The sequence below is a fragment of the Topomyia yanbarensis genome, chromosome 2, assembly GCF_030247195.1.
Source record: "Topomyia yanbarensis strain Yona2022 chromosome 2, ASM3024719v1, whole genome shotgun sequence".
Classification (NCBI taxonomy): Eukaryota; Metazoa; Arthropoda; class Insecta; order Diptera; family Culicidae; genus Topomyia; species Topomyia yanbarensis.
The window spans coordinates 36,542,589-36,559,904 of record NC_080671.1 but is presented as its reverse complement, the minus strand read 5'-3'; the positions used below and the strand labels follow the sequence as shown (position 1 = coordinate 36,559,904).

Genomic DNA, 17,316 nt, shown 5'->3' with positions numbered 1-17,316 from the left:
GCGCAATCTGATCGGCGCTACATTTTTTAATGTATATGATTTGGACTCGGAAATCTTTTCGAAAGACTGCCACCAGATTGTAGAAATCTTTCTAAAAATTGTGCAAATAGTAAATTTCTTAAAAAATACACATATTAATAGGTTTATAACTTAAATTTAATCACATCAGCAAACATAGGCGTTGGGAATTTTTTTTAGGATTTAGATATTTATATCTGTTTACTAATATTAATGCGAACCATGAAAATGTGAAGCTGGTCATTGTATTGTGTTGTCCATAACTAATTCGCTAATTATTACTCACAAAGGAGTGTGTATCATTCTCATATGAACTCTATTTATATTACGTTATTTTCAAAAAGAATTTTTGAATTTCATTGGCTCCATTTACATGATGTTTTTCTCCAAACCGACATATGTTATGAACTAATAACCACAAAACTAATTTTCATTCAATACACCTTCTCCACTAAAATAATTTTGAAACGAGAAAAAAGGACAGAGCCAAAAGTTGGCATCTCCGTATTCCGTTGGAATTATTTGTATTCGATTATAATATTTGCTAACTGAATCAAGTATACATAAACATAATTCTTTAAATTTTTACAGATAGAAAATTAGTTCCCTCAGCAAAGTTATTGACAATTCACTGAAAAACATTGCCTCGATCTGGCGTTACAAAGGGTAAGACGCTGGTCTCATAAATCTCTCGCAGTATGTTTGAGCTCTCACCCAGAAACTTCGTGGTCAGTAAGATCGAAACAGTAGCATTGTGATTATCCAGTACATTAAAGATCGGCTACGAAGTCTGTTAATTATTTAACGTAATTAACTGTCAGTTTATTTTAGATATTTTCAAAAAAATTCTATTTTGAAAATATCTAAACAGACTTTTTGTTTATGTTGTCCGTAAAAGTTTCGATTTTTTCAGTTCAGTGAATTAAAAAATGTTTATTTTATTGAAATATTCAAAGCATTCATTTTCACGACCAGCATATTTTACCATTTTTTTTAATCTATAGCAAGTAGGGGCCCATATTTTCACCTTTAAAGAAATTTTGAAAAGTTGCTGACAATGCAGTATGAGAGCACGATAATTTCGCGGCTTGAAACCTCGTCATAAACTGAATGCAGGGAATACAATTCCTACAGTATTTTAATACTACGAATTTGTTTTTATCCATTTATATGACTTTTATGCAAAAATACCAGTAATTCCACGTTTTGCTTTGAGGCGCAACAATATGAACTTATTTTACAGGGTGCGCCATCTGGATGTATCTTATTTCAACATTGAACAGCTCCGTCATTTTCCAGCCGATTTTGATAGATAAACACAATTCTGAAACGTCATTTAGTGCAATTTTAGCTATAGGTCGACTGTTGCCAACGGATATGCCACGTCGCTTGGAATATGCAAATGCTGTGGCAAGAATGGTTGATGCACAGCCTGTTTTTTTGGGACAAAATTTTAATGAGGAACGAAGCTCACTTTACCCTTTCCGGCGGAGTAAATAGAAAAAATGTCAATTTCTGTCGATTCACAAAAGGGAGAATAAAAACACAATAGTCGAAAGACCAACAATTAAGAGTTTTTCTGTTTTTTAGGGTTTCATTAAATAAAGATAAAGAACCTTTTCTTATATCTTTTGATGCGCACTATAAATGTTCATTTTGGAACTTCCTCAATGATGAATCTTAAAAAGGTACGCTTTCGGCGAAACATAAAACATCAAAACATCAAAACATCAAAACATCAAAACATCAAAACATCAAAACATCAAAGCATCAAAACATCAAAACATCAAAACATCAAAACATCAAAACATCAAAACATCAAAACATCAAAACATCAAAACATCAAAACATCAAAACATCAAAACATCAAAACATCAAAACATCAAAACATCAAAACATCAAAGCATCAAAACATCAAAACATCAAACATCAATCATAAAACGTTTTCAAAAATCTGTAGCTTGCTGTAATGGCATATAAAAATGCAATAAATCTGCCATCTGTGAAAAAAAAATCTGTAACCGAAAATTATAAATGAATCTGTGACAGCAGTGATGGCATTTCACCCTAGTGATGCACTGACGCGTAAGTGTGATGCCTACACAGAGGATACAATGATCACACACCACAGAAAAAAGCAGAACGCTCTTTCTTTCGGAGCTGTATAGACCGATTTCAAGTGTGCGCTGGTGTTGAGGTAGCTGGGTGCGAGATAACCGTGCTCTCTTGCTCTTTAAATTCTCTGTGGCGCGCTCAGATAAAGTCACCACCGCGCGCGCCCCAGTGTCGCTGTGGTGTATTCACTGGCGTGGTTTCACTGGCGTGTATTCACTGGCGTGTGATCTTTGGTTTGTTTTCGTCTTACAAGCGACATTGCGAGTGAGATTGATTTGATTTGCACAGGTTGTTGCGTTGTATTCTGTGGATGGTGGTGGTTTATTTCAAGCTTATATTATTTTCTACTGAAGATTTCATACAAGTTGCTTGGTAAATCGAACGAGTTTATAAAATATTGTTACACTACCTGCAAAACTAAAAGTACTCGGTCCTCGGAGCAAATTGGGAAAACTTTTTACGTATCATCGTTTAGAGAGTTTTATAATGACCAGAGGCACCTGATATGCAAACTCGTGTTATAAGTATTAATAGTTTTATTATAACTTAATCCTACAAGTTTAAACGAAATCTTAGATTTCGTCGACAGGCTTGACATATTCAGTAAAATTAGGTATACGATAATTAATTTACATACAACATCACAATTACACCGTTATGCATTTGTTTATTTGTCTATTATTTTGCGTGGAAATCGTTTAAACAGCAGGCGAAAGCGAATGTTTCAAGAGCATGGGAGCTAGGACCGGGATTCTGCGCGTCAATGAGCGCAATAAATTGGCTCAGTTTCGGGGTCAAGAAAAAAGGCCACTAGTGTTCACGCTTATTTTAAATGAACAATGAATCTTGTGTTCCATAAAAGTATGTTATAAATGGGTCAGCAGCAACAATGTTTATTATACGTATTCTAGATTTTTGCGTCAGTTAGTATTTTAGACCGTAATTATAATGCACGGATTCATTGCACGTAATATCAACAGCAAAACAAAATATTAGGTATCTGGTAGTATCTGTCGGAATCTCTGTCAATCTCTATGAAATTTTCGTATTTTCAAGTAACAAGTAAGGTGTTTCCTCAAGTTTAAACAAGCGATTTTTGTGTGATAAATTATTCCTCATTATAACTTTCTTGAATGAGGTGTTTTATCAAAAAGGTAGTGTTGGGAAAATATCAAAATATCAATGTTCACAACAGAATCTTTTCATCGCCAATTTTCTAATAAAAAGTTCACTGATATAAAATATCGCTACGGAAAAAATCGTCAGTGAACTTCAAGAGTGCCGATGTTTGGGAACATTATTCGGTTCAAGAAAATATCGGAAGAAGAAAAGATCGCTTGCGAACTTTTATATCAACGAATATATAGAAAAAAATTCGCCTTATGAAAACATCTTGCACGATCTTCGAACAGGGGATTTCCGAGGGATTTTCAAAGATTCCAAAAACCTGTAGATTAACATGATATAAAAAACTACTTTCTATAATATTACGGCGATAGCTCAATAGGATAAAGCGTCAGGCTACTTTAGTGTCAACGAAGCTTTCTTCAGAAGCCATCGTATAAAAAAAATTTCATCAATCGACAGAATTAAAATGGGAAAGAATTAAAATGGGAAAGAATTAAAATGGTGCTTGAATGGTATGTTGTCAAAATATATACATGGAAAAAAGCAGATTCTGGTATGGTGGCCGGTTCTTAACAACCCGTTGTTTGTATGACCGAGTATGAAAGTTATATATATAGTTGAGCTAATGTATCTATAGTTGCATGTCCCATAGGAGCCGTAATTAGCAATGGCTATATTAATGATACATGGTAGTGGTAATGGTACAAGAAGTTTCACATACATAAATTGGTTAATAAACAATCTTAACATTTTTTATCATTTTTGGGATTAAACGTTTAATATATTGACATCGCCCATAGAACTTTTCATCGATTTTTTAGCAGAATTTTCACTCAAATATTCTAGTTCTTTGCACACATACCAAAGATACGTTGAACGATTTCCCATATTTGCAATTAAAATTCTAGGGCAGTTCATAAGACACGTAGAACAACTTTCAACATTCTGCTTTTATTGCACTATATTATTAGTCTAACTAATGCTATCGTTGTAATGCAGTACAAGTGTAGATTTTCAAAAATTTTATATTAGAATTAGAACGAAATATTTTTTTGTATCTCTACGTCGCTCGAGAATAGCCAAAAAAGCGTAAAATATTTGGCTTTTACTGACCCAAGCATGACTAAAATGCGACTTACAGCTTAAGTGCGGAACTATTAAACTAATATGTATTTACTTTGTTAGCATTACTAGAGCATTCGAAATTGATAAATTTTGAGAAGAATATGGAATATGTTGAGGATAATTAGTATTGTCTGATATAATATTACTAAATATCCATAAAAACTTATTTCATCAGGAATCAAATCCTATATTTCTGCTTATCATAAAATTTTAATCACCTAATTGGACTAAGAATAAATATCACGGAAGTGTACTCGATTCGAAGTGTATGTATGAATACTTACAGGTGAATTGATTAATATATGTATAGAATACGAAGTTTACGTTAATTTTTGGGATAAACGTAGATCGTATTCCTTTTTCGGATCGAAATGAAAACAAAAGCACATCCTCATGTCACGAAATCAACTATAGGTTCAAGGTTTACACAAGAAGATTTTTATTCGGTGGGGTCATAAACATCCTCTGATACATAAACTAAATATTATATGTTTTACAAATTATAAAATCACGGCAAACAGATAAACGTTCTTTGGAACAATTTAGTATGTACTGCAAAGACGGTGGATTTGCCATTTTGAACTTCTTTGCTATACTCGTACCCGAACATGTTAGGTTTCAATTTTAATTCTCTCTCTTATTATACCATCGCATGGAAATTCGAGAGAAAACCAGCTAATTTATTTAAATGATGGCACAGAAGAAAAATGCCGTCAAATGATTCCAGAACTAATTATTGAGGGGTTACACTACTATAGAGCACGAAAAATAGGCATATTTCGGGAATTTATCTTGACGCAATAATGAGATGAATCGAGATCTTGTTTAACTTTCCGGCAGTGCACGCTGCTCTGAAAATCTAGCGAACCCGTCTTAAAGCATCAGCGGCTGCTCGTTCAGTGGGCCATAAGCGCGACTTCCAGAGGGTTAATGAGATATATAACATTACTTTATTGCAAAAAAATGATTTATTCGAGTAATTTCGTCACAAGATGGCGGCTGTGCAGCACTTTCCCGTCGGGGATTTTTTTTGGAAAGGGTCCACGGCCGGAGCTCCATGTCCCGTAATTTTTGATCCAGAGCCAAAAACCAAAGCTTTTTAAACTTCTTAGAACGACAGCAAACAGCATACGTAAGATTTTTTCTATGTCTTGATTTTTCGCGAAATGGCACATTTTTAGTCGAAAAACGCTAAAAATGTGTTAAAAGTGTCGATTTTTAAAATTTGCATATTAAGAAATTATGCAATGAAAAAATTAAATCCCACGTACATCGCTGGAGAAAGTAATTTTGAACATGCTGTAAAAATTTTAGGCTGATCAAAAATCATTTGTTCGAGTTACATTTCCGGCCAGATTAAAAAAAATTATTTCGAGAAAAACACGGTTAACGTTTTCAGTATACTCGAGGTATACATAAGAGGCGTTGCGAAAAAACTTGAATATTTATTTAATGTTTTCGCGATTCATTTTTTGGAATATCATTTTCAGCATCCTAAAGCACCAGTAAACAAAATTCAACTAATAAATAAAAATTAAATGCTTTAAAAAATCTACAGTGCTGTAACCCCTTGAAAGCAATGTACCGGTCAAATAGAAGCGCTTCTAAATTGGCACGTCATTATTTTTAATAACGCGCTACAGAAAAAACGCTTTTAATCCACCTAACAGTGTGATGAGACATTTCTTATAACTCTTATCACTCGCTTCGGATTTAGAACTTGATGCTTCGCGATGTTTTTGATAACACATACTACATGGGATAGTGGCAGGACTCAGAGAATCGCTCAAATCAGCATAGGACAACATCAGTGCTAGAAATCTCAAACCAAATCAATAGGAAAGCGAAAAAATGGCCCATAAAATAGACATACCATCGAATTATTGTTAATGCTATGTTAATAAAATATCTATATTGTGGTGGGAAACTGAATTTTCCTAAAGGGATTATTTATTAATCATTCGCATGTATGTAAAAAGCCTTATGTTTACATTTGTGAGTATCGCCCTTTTCACAAAAAAGCGTTGAAGTGATATCACGCTATCTCTGAAGTGCATGCGTGCATAGTTCCAAATTTTACTTCGACATCGACTTTTTCTAAAGATGACTTCCCAGTAGTATCCTTGATTTGAATTATTATCGTTAATCCTAATGCCAAAGAACAAATAAAAACCTCTCGAAAACGAACCGTTTGGGGAAATCATCATCATTACTGGAATTTTCATTTTCACGAAACTTTTCGATAGCCTTCCGTCACTTGCGTTAATGCACTGGGTGCACAGTGCTCCGAAAATCTAGCGAAATCGTCTTAGGGCACCAGCGGGTCTAATTCAGACCTATCTGCGCGGCGAGTTAAATCTGTAAAGAACACTAAAAATTAATTTCTATTATTAATTTTCAGTTCAGCAATTCGAGAGATCGTGCTCACCGCTAGCCATGAAAAATAGACTACGTTGTGAAGCGATGGTCACTATTTATTAAAAAATCACGGTTAAATAAAAAATTAAAGTATTAAAAAATTTCAAATAGTTTATAATTTTCACAAACTTATTAGGAAAAATTGTTTAATAAGCTTTCGTAATATTGTGTAGGAAAAAAGCTGAAAATTTCAGTATTATCTCTATCTGCAACATATAAACCCTTAAGTATTCCAATTAATTGGTATACGAATTGGAATAGGTTCGCCAAATTTTGGAAGAAGTCTATAAAATAACCCCTTGAAAGCTACCTAAAAATTGTTGTAGTTCGATGCAATAAAAAAATCATATTTGGCAATTCATATTTCGCTGATAAAATTGGGGTGTCAATGTATTATAATAGATATTCAGCATTCGAAGAAGTTTCTTGTGAACGAGTGTAGAACGACTTTGTTTCTACTTACTTGAAGTCAGCGGCGTAGCCAGAAATTCGGTTTGGTGAAAATCGATCTTACTGTCCAAACGGCATAATTCCGAAACCATAATTTTTAAAGTTTTAAAATTATGCAGAATTATTTTCCAGAAAATAGTAACAAGGTTCGTGTCTTTAGAGAACTTGTTGAGACTTTATTGTAGTCATGAATATTAACCTGAGAAAATTCACCATAAATACTTCTTGGACGATATACCGTCAAAATTATTTTATCAAATGATGCGCTGTTTAACGTTTGTAAAACTCATTGAAGATACTAAACTTCCGAAATTGACGGTTTCAAAATGATGCTATCTTGACCTTAAATTACTGTTTTTAAACATTTGAATTATACTTATAATTGGTCATACAACAAAAATCAAATGCTCATCAAAATTGATCAGAACCTGCTAGAGTCGAATGGAAATCGTCATTTTTCATAAATTTCTCTCTACATTCGGAAAGTGTTATCCTCGTTATTAATCATATTACGTTTTCGTCTCAACTCGACGCATTCCCAAAATAAAAACCTGTTTTAATCCACCTAGTGGTGCAATTGTGCTTTTCTCATTTGTCCAAACTACGATTCCATGGCTGGTTATGTTCAATACAATGGTGGAAATGAATATTACATGTTCAGTACGATTTGCACATACATACAATGGATCGACAGCCACGATCTTGAGATACTATGTGATACTGAAACATCGCTTGAAACCAGCGGCGGATCATGGAGAAAGATCCGGGAGGTCCAGGTCCTGCCGAAAATTTTCAACTTGTTAAGAAATTTTAAACTAGTTTTAATTTTAAAGTAGCAACCCCTCACTGCATACTCCCTCCGGGCTGGTATGATTGACGATTTTTAGAGTAATTGCATAACTTTTCTATATGAGAAAGGCAAAACTGTACTAAAGTCCAAAAAAGTCCATTTTTGCCAAACTTCTCAATGTTTCATGAATTTTAAAGGCTTTTGGTATCAAAAATACAAATTTGATTTGAAAATTTTTCATTTCAGTTTATATGGGAATTTGCTGTGTGATTGCACTTTTCAACTCGTAACTCCGGAACCGGAAGTCCAATCAATAAAAAATTCAATAGCAGCCGATGGGAAGGTTGTACCTTTCATTTGAGACTAACTTTGTGCAAATCGGTCCAGCCATCTCTGAGAAACAGAGGTCACATTTTTTCCACATACACACATACATACACACACAGACATTTTCCGATCTCGACGAACTCAGTCGATTGGCATATGACACTCGGCCCTCCGGGACGGGATTAGATTGACGAATTTTAGAGTGAATGAGAAAGGCAAAAACATTTTTAGAAAATGTTGAAAGTTATGCATTTTTTTGGTGAGCAGTACTATGTTTCATTAAATCAATTTTAACTTCGCTTCCTATTAAATAAAGACCCTTATTATAGTACATCTCTACAAAAACGAGCTCAATTTGAAAATTAATCTGAGGATTATGATTGATTACAGAACTCTGGAATTTTCTATTAGAATGTTTTCAGGCAGGAATTTGATATTGATGCTATTAGACAACTGTGAAATCAGGACCAATAGATCAGTTACATATCAGGACCCCATTCCGACAATTTATCAAAAGTCCTCATGATGTTTACAACAACAGGTTATCAATCTACGGATCAGATAATTGTTATTGTAATATTGAATTAAATCAGTCAGCATCAATAAATTTTCAACTTCAATCCAATTTTTTTTGTTGGGTGTGGTGGGGGGGGGGGGGGTGTTGTATGGTGGTAAACCCCAAAACTTTCTCTTGGCTATGCCGTTGCTTGTAGCTATTTATTTCGCTTTTTATTTTCCGATATTTTTCAGATCGATCCGATGGTTATAAGTTAGAAAAATTGCAGTCAGAAGGTTCGTACAAATGAACATTTTTGCACTGATAAGTTATCAAGTTCCTTCCAGACAACTTGGAAGTGTTCGGTGATTATTTCTAGCGGTTGTAGATAGAAAAATGAAATACAAAATTTGTTTTATTGAAATAATGTTTGGCTTAGTTCAATGGATTATTACTATATTGAACAATAAATAGGCGACAAAGAGTAATCAACAAACAACAAGCCATAACTTTCAAAGTATACAAAATAGATATTTGAAGTCTTCAGTAAAGTTATTCGCAAAAGTAAGAGCTACAAATTTGCTGAAGACATCATTTCGATATAATCACTTCCAAGAAAATTTGTGAAAATATCTCACTCATAGGGGGATTAATCAGCAAAAGCACAATACCAAAAGAAAGGGCATATTGCCTGCATTAAATTCTCCGAAGATACTATTGACCTAAAATAAGCCGTTTTGGCGTTAATAATAGATTACATGTTTTTGGTCATATTTCTGGCAATGGGAAATGATAAAAATCTTTCGCCCGCATTTTATGTTAAATATCTCTTTTGATAATAGTTCGATTTCAACAATCTATAGCTTTTTCTAAAGGTATTCGTTAAAGCTGCCAAAAAACATATAAAGTGTTAATCTATATTGTCAATTTCGGCAGATAATTAAAAAAAACTGCAAAAAACGCCATTTTTACGCATTCAAACATTCATATCTTGGAAACTAAACATCAGAATCAAAAACAAATTAATAACGTTCATACTGTTTTTTAGTTCTTTCATTTAAAATTGGTTTGGATAAGATCGGTTCAGCCATTGCTGAGAAACTCGAATGAGAATTTGTCCGTTACATACACACACACACACACACACAGACATTGTCTCAAATCGTCGAGCTGAGTCGATTGGTTTATAAGACTCGGCCCTCCGGGCCTCGGAAAAAATCTTGAAAGTTTGAGCGAATTCTATACATTTCTTTTATAAGAAATGTAAAAAACAAGTAACAATGTGAATTCTCGTGAACGTTATCTTGTTTTATGTGGACTTTATCTCGGAAAAGTTGGACATCGGATAAGCCTCTTCTCGCGTGAGTGAGAGAGAATTACAATGCCTGCGTATGATAATAATCGCAAACGTGTGTAATACCAGGACATTACTTGTAATGGATCACTTTACTTTTTGGCGTCGCCAAATTCGCAATCAAAATAAGTTAACTTACCATTGAGTTATTCAGTCGAACAAAAAATAGGCCGTACCTAATGTGGATGTACAAATCCCGTCTTACATCTGTTATACGATTAATCTGATACTACAGATCATTATAAAACTTTGTTTATACCAGCCGATACATTGATACGTAAAACGTTTTCCTTGTTTGCCCCTAGGCTCGAATACTTTAGTTTTCCCACGGTAGTGTAACAACACTCTATAAACTCGCAAGCTTTACCAAGCAACTATGAAATCTTCAGTAGAAAATCATATAAGCTGAAATAAGCCACCGCCATCCACACAACACAACGCAACAACCTGGGCAAATTAAATCAATCTCACTCGCAATGCCGCTTGTAAGACGAAAACAAACCAAAGATCACACGCCAGTGAATACACGCCAGTGAAACCACGCCAGTGAATACACCACAGCGACTCTGGGGCGCGCGCTGTGGCCAATTTATCTGAGCGCGCCACAGAGAATTTCAAGAGCTCTTCTCCACACTCTAGCTCGTTCCAGTGTTGGGTGTATGAAAATTTACCTCTGCCATCAACGTGCGCTTACACATATCAAATACGGTGGTGTATATGAACGAAAGAGAAGCGCTCTCGTTTTGCTTGCCAGAGTGTGGGGAGTAATTTCAATTTCTCTTTACTGCACAGAGGATAGGGACATCACTGTGTGACAGTATTGAAAAAATCAGTGGATCTGGCAACCCTGCTCAGTTCCCAATTATTTAATTATATGTGATGATTTAACAGTAAAACAGACAGCTTTTAACGTGCGCGGGAGGCCTATATTTGTCATCTAAGGCTGGGAATGTGCATGCTTCTGTACAAAAATGCGTTGTATCGCTACTATGCTTCGTATTATGCATGTTTTTAATGATATAATACCAAAAATCTGTTGACATCCTTTCTTAGAAATATTGTTTAGTGATATGTGCAAATATTACAATTTTTTTCGGGAAATGGCTGAATTATAAGCGTTTGAAACCAGTCCTCCCAGTGTTACCCCCAGAAATTGATTGATAATTTGAGGAAATATTCGCCAAATGTTGAATTAATGTATGGAAAATAACCACAAAAATAACATATTTGTATCAGTCAAAAACGTACCTTTTTACACTGAACTAGAGAGAATTATTATAGTAGGATCATGTTTCATGTTAAGGGCCTAACTTCGTTAAACTATGTTCATTTGGGAGATATTACGGTGCAAAATCGACAAGTTTTTTCAGTTGGCGTCCCGGGTTGAAAGAGAACTGCTTGATCGATTTTCATGATGTTGATCAAAGAATTTTTTGTTTTTTTTACGGTTTTCGGGCTAGAAACGAAAGAATACTTCCACATTGCTTTTTTGGCCAAAAATAGCAGAAATAAACTATTTTGTAACGTAATTAGGTTCACATTGAAATCAATATGAATATCATGAAATTTGCAATCCGGGACGCCACTTGGAAAAACATATCGATTTTGCGCGTTAATGTCTCCCAAATGAACGAAAAAAATTGAACGAAGAAAATAACATATTTATAATCAATTCTGCAAAATTGAAAAAAAAAACTTATTTTAACCGCGCGCAAAAATTCACTATGATTTCAACCCTTTATATCAGTCATTCTCAACCTGGGGTTCGAGGACCCCTAGGAGTCGTGAAGTCGTTGCTGGAGGTCCGCGAAGAATAATATATTTTAACAGTGCAAATTGAAATTTCAAGTCGTGTTTCCTTATTTATAATCAATTCTGCAAAATTAAAAAAAAAAACTTATTTTAACCGCGCGCAAAAATTCACTATGATTTCAACCCTTTATATCAGTCATTCTCAACCTGGGGTTCGAGGACCCCTAGGAGTCGTGAAGTCGTTGCTGGAGGTCCGCGAAGAATAATATATTTTAACAGTGCAAATTGAAATTTCAAGTCGTGTTTCCTAACAAACCGAAAATAACAAATTCATTGCAAACAATATTGATGTTTATCCGTGGGGGTCCGCAGCAACCCAGGGTGATTTCTAAGGGATGCGTGGTATAGAAAAGGTTGAGAACCCGATCAGAAACACATAACGAAAATATTTCAAGACTATATCTCGAGCTGTTACTTGTTATAATTTTCTATTATTTTAACTACTGTATCGATTTTGTTGGCTATTTTCGGCAAATTTGAGACTAAGAGAAACGAAAGCAATGAAATTGAAAGACGGATAGGTATTAGGGTGTCCCAAAATGACATCATGTTAAAAAAGTCATCGGGCTCACTTCTTAAATGAAAGGCTAGGGTATTGGGACCACTTTCTTCTTCAGAGTGAGTTTGCTAAAACGCTTCCTACTGGTGGCGACTTTTGATTTTTAGAAAAATGGGCCAATTTTGGATAAAATTTCAAATTTATGCCTGTTGAAGTGGTCCTGAACTGTCTTAGATTTTTTTTCAGCATTTTTTATTTTTCTGGAGATCCAAACGGAGAAGTTTGGTTAGTTAGTTTGTACAAATTTGGAATTATAAGAGCGGCAGGGCCATTAAAACTTAGTAAAAAGTTAAATTTTTGGTGTCTTTCAGTATTTTTTCTTCAAAACTGGGTATCTACAAAATTTTAAAAGTACAGAAAACACTTTATATAGTTGAGCCGAATTTAGGGGCGTAATTTTGCTGAAGAAAGTGTATAGCTACGGCCAATGGGGTATAAGTTATTTACGTTTTTGTTAAATAACCTTTTGACATTTTATGATATTCATAAAAAATAACACTGTTCTACAAAATAAAACAACTTAAGTGGGCTTAGTCCGCATATTCTTTTTCGGAAAATAGAAGGAAAATGATGAAAAATGGCGTTTTTCGCTTGTCTTTAGTACACCAGAATCGGTTTTTATGAGCATTTGACAATTTTTTTAAAAAATATTTTGTATACTAATAGCCACCTAGCGGGTTTGAAAATCACTAAAATTAAACAAATATGTCGAGTTAATGGCAAGTTATGGCGTATATTTGAAGGCTGAATTGATTAACGTACTTACATTTTGTATATAAAGTCTTATTTTCATGTTAGGAACTTTGAAGTGTAGAAAAATGCAAAAGAGTGAGGTGAGTGTTGAAAAACTGATATTTACTGTTTAGATCACATAATTCCGAAATAGTCAAATTTGGGGCAAATATCCTCGAAAAAGTTTTACAACAGAATACAGCGCATCTTCTGACACAATCGTTTTGTTGAAGATGCCTCCTAGAAGTAATTATGGAGAATTAACTCTTCAAAAAATAATTAGAGACTTGGCGTCATTAGCAAAGTTATTATTTTTATAATTGAGATTACAAAAAAAATCATCGGATGCTCATTAAACCTCGTCCTGACATACTAAAGACGTACAGAAAACGTCATTTTTCATGATTTTCCTTCTATTTTTCGAAAAACAATGTGTGGTCAAAGCACATTTGAACTGATTTACATTTTGAAACAGCATTATTTTTGATAAATTGCTAAAAATGTCAAAGGTTATCTAACAAAAACTTAAATAACTCATACCCCATTAGCCATAGCTATACACTTTCTTCAGCAAAATTACGCCCCTGATTTCGGCTCAACTATATAAAGTGTTTTCTGTACTTTTAAAATTTTGTAGATACCCAGTTTTGAAGAAAAAATACTGAAAAGCACCAAAAATTTCACTTTTTACTAAGTTTTAATGGCCCTGCCGCTCTTATAATTCCAAATTTGTACAAATTAACTAACCAAACTTTTCCGTTTGGATCTCTAGAAAAATAAAAAATGCTGAAAAAAAATCTAAGACAGTTCAGGACCACTTCAACAGGCATAAATTTGAAATTTTATCCAAAATCGGCCCATTTTTCAAAAAATCAAAAGTCGCCACCAGTAGGAAGCGTTTTAGCAAACTCACTCCGAAGAAGAAAGTGGTCCCAATACCCTAACCTTTCATTTAAGAAGTGAGCCCGATGACTTTTTTAACATGATGTCATTTTGGGACACCCTAATAGGTATTCTAGAGCGAATCAGTTATAAACTTAGAACGGAAAACTAGAACTAGGCAGGCTCATATGGGCATGATCGAAAAGAAAATGTGAAGAATTCTTTGCCTTCTGCAGAGTAGGAGTTGGGCGTTGCACCCAAGTCTACCGCATGGTCTATGGTAGAACATAACTCATCATCATGTTTTACCGCCGACGCCGGCGTAAAAAAAAAACTATATAAAATCTTTTCCGTGTGTATCGCACCATTTCAAATATTTGATGTACACTACTTTTCGTATCGTGTTCCATTTTTCATCTAAAACCTTCAATAAACCACTATTCGGTATAGAATGTGGTTTTCGTTGCTGACTCGACGCGGCAGGTTCGAGTTCACAAGCGATGAACCGTACACTTAATATATCACATAAAATTACCACGATCCACGGTTTCGACACTGAACCAATCACGATTCCGAAACTGTAACGGATACCGGATAAGATGAAATATCGGATCGCCGTTTCCCAACGTTGCCCCATCAATCTCTTTTGAACCATCGTTGCCAGTAGCCCCCTTCCGCACCCCGCCTGAGTTGCAAATCATCTCATCGTGCTTGATTTAAATCTGACACGATCGATCGATGAAACTGTTTTAGTCATAGGACTAATGTTTCATGTTTCAGCAATGGCCGGACTTCCAAAGGTCACCCGATCTCTTGTTCATTTTTGCACCTTCCCGCGCGTACTAACTACCATGGTCGTGATGTTCACACCGTTCTGCATAATTGGAATGGAATTGACCGCGTAATCTGCCTTGCGAGTAATCCAATTGGTTCTTCACGATTTAACAACCCCGCGCGTATTAATTATATTAATTTAAATTGGAACCGTACCTGGTAGACAATGGTAGACTGCACTATTCCATTAATTTATGAGACGCATTTTTGTCTGTCGTAGCATCGTTATGAATTAACTAATGTTTCGGGTGACCTTTTATGCATCCATTACCGGGGTAGCCGTGAGGTGGGTCGTAGCAAACAATTGACGATGTCTTCGCTAGGTCGAGGATGGGAACCTAATGACAAGAGAAGGCACAATACATACCGTTTTTGGCAGTGACTGGTGAACGTGCTCCTATAATGAATTTTGAAATTGTTCTAATGCTATGAAATCAAGCGTTCTGCTTCTCAAGATCGGAAGCCGATAATGACATCTCTCGAGAAACACAAACTACTACTCATTTCAGATTAAAGATAATTTGGACGCTGCAATCAGCTTGTATTATTACTTACTGGCTGAGTCGAGCCCAAAAAACCACCAGATGTATGTTTAACGACGACTATCTTATGCAATGGTCTACAACACGAAACTATAGATTGTAACAACCATGCGCGGTGGCTTCCACCCACAAACCACTCGCACGTACCGATTGGCTCAAACATTAACAGGCAGGTATAACGAGTTTACTTTGGCAGAGCTGCCGTGAGATGCATAAACATACGCAAAACTACCCTAGGTATATATGTGAAAGAACTATATCAATAATTGTGCGACTTTTGCTAAAAGTGGATGGAGGGCGGCTGTGACGGGGAGCTTGAGGCTTTTTCCAAGTTACGTGCCACAGATCACACAAACAAATAGGTACTTATGTACCGAAACAATCCCAACGTTATGATTAACGTACGGTGTGAACTATAAGTCGTAATGAATATTTCGGTTCAATTGCTAGGAGAACTAATTGTTCTGTTTAACGAATGTTCTAGTTGAAAACATGAAACATAGTACCCACCGGAAAAGCATTCGACCTTCGCTGAAGTAAGTACACTATTGTAGTTCCTCGTGTGTTTAAGGGGCGGGTGCGTTACAAGGTCTGCCAATGTAAATAATTTGTTAACGTTGAATGGAACTCACGAGCAAAACTGCAGTGTAATTACACTTGGGTCCACATAAATTTTTTTTCTCTTATAACATATAACTTTTTTTTAAATTTAAAAAATTCTGATCACTTTATTAAATATTTTTTAATAAAATAATTTTTAATAAGTGTTTCTGAAAACTTGGATTGAGCAAAATTGATTTTTGTAATGTTTAACCTTCCGGAAGTCGCGCAAATGGCTCACTGAACGAGCAGCCGCAGCTGCTCTAAGACAATTTCGCTAGATTTTCAGAGCAGCGTGCATTCAGTGCACTAGCGCGACTACCAGAAGGTTAACAGATTTTTCCCTTCCTCAACTAGAAAGGATATGCGATCGCTCCAAGCATCATCCCTTTAACCAAGGCCCGGAGGGTTGAGTCTCACATGCTCTTGAAATGGTATGTATTCAACTGTTTAAATTAGGTCATTACTGTTATTACTGTGGATCAGATCCTTATCGTTTTAATATATAGTGATTCTACAGAAATGAGCGAATTCAAGGAATAGAACTAACACAGTTTCTTGTCCTGCAAGAATAAAACCTCGAATAAACTGAATAAATTATAGAAAATCTATAAAATGAGTGAATTTAATTATTATTTAGGAAAAAAATCAAATAACTCAAATCAAGGAACTCAAGGAAAAGTCACAATATTAATTGAATAAATTAATTTGAGTTCAATTAACATGTTGGATGAAACGAATAAAAGAAATGACTGAACAGAAATACAGGCTCGTAGCCTGCGGTACCGCCTTGGCTCCTGCCAAGGGCGCAAACTTTAGAGGGGCGCTGAAATCTAGATCTGCTGTACAAAATATATGAGAATAAGTCATATAATCAGGGTAAGTTTTCCATTTTCAGGCACGCCCTAAATTATTGCACAAAGACAAACTGAAAAAGAATTGAGGTTCCACCAAAGACGCTAGGAGACTATGCAGTCAGTTAAATTTATTGACAATAAATTGTGTTTTTCTCGATAGAAAAGTGGGTACAAGAATCAATAACAAACATGCTTGAGTTGCACGAAACGGCGAACATTGAATTCTCGATGCTGGGCGAACCTCGGCAATATAAAAAAGCTACCAGTGCCAATCCAA

General features: G+C 35.1%; 1 protein-coding gene across 1 annotated transcript in view; it reads left to right on the top strand.

Annotated features, from left to right (window-relative positions):
• Window positions 1-17,316, top strand: part of LOC131682866 (angiotensin-converting enzyme-like) — a 92,520-nt gene that overhangs the window by 44,043 nt on the left and 31,161 nt on the right. The gene's annotated exons all lie outside the window — the stretch shown is intronic.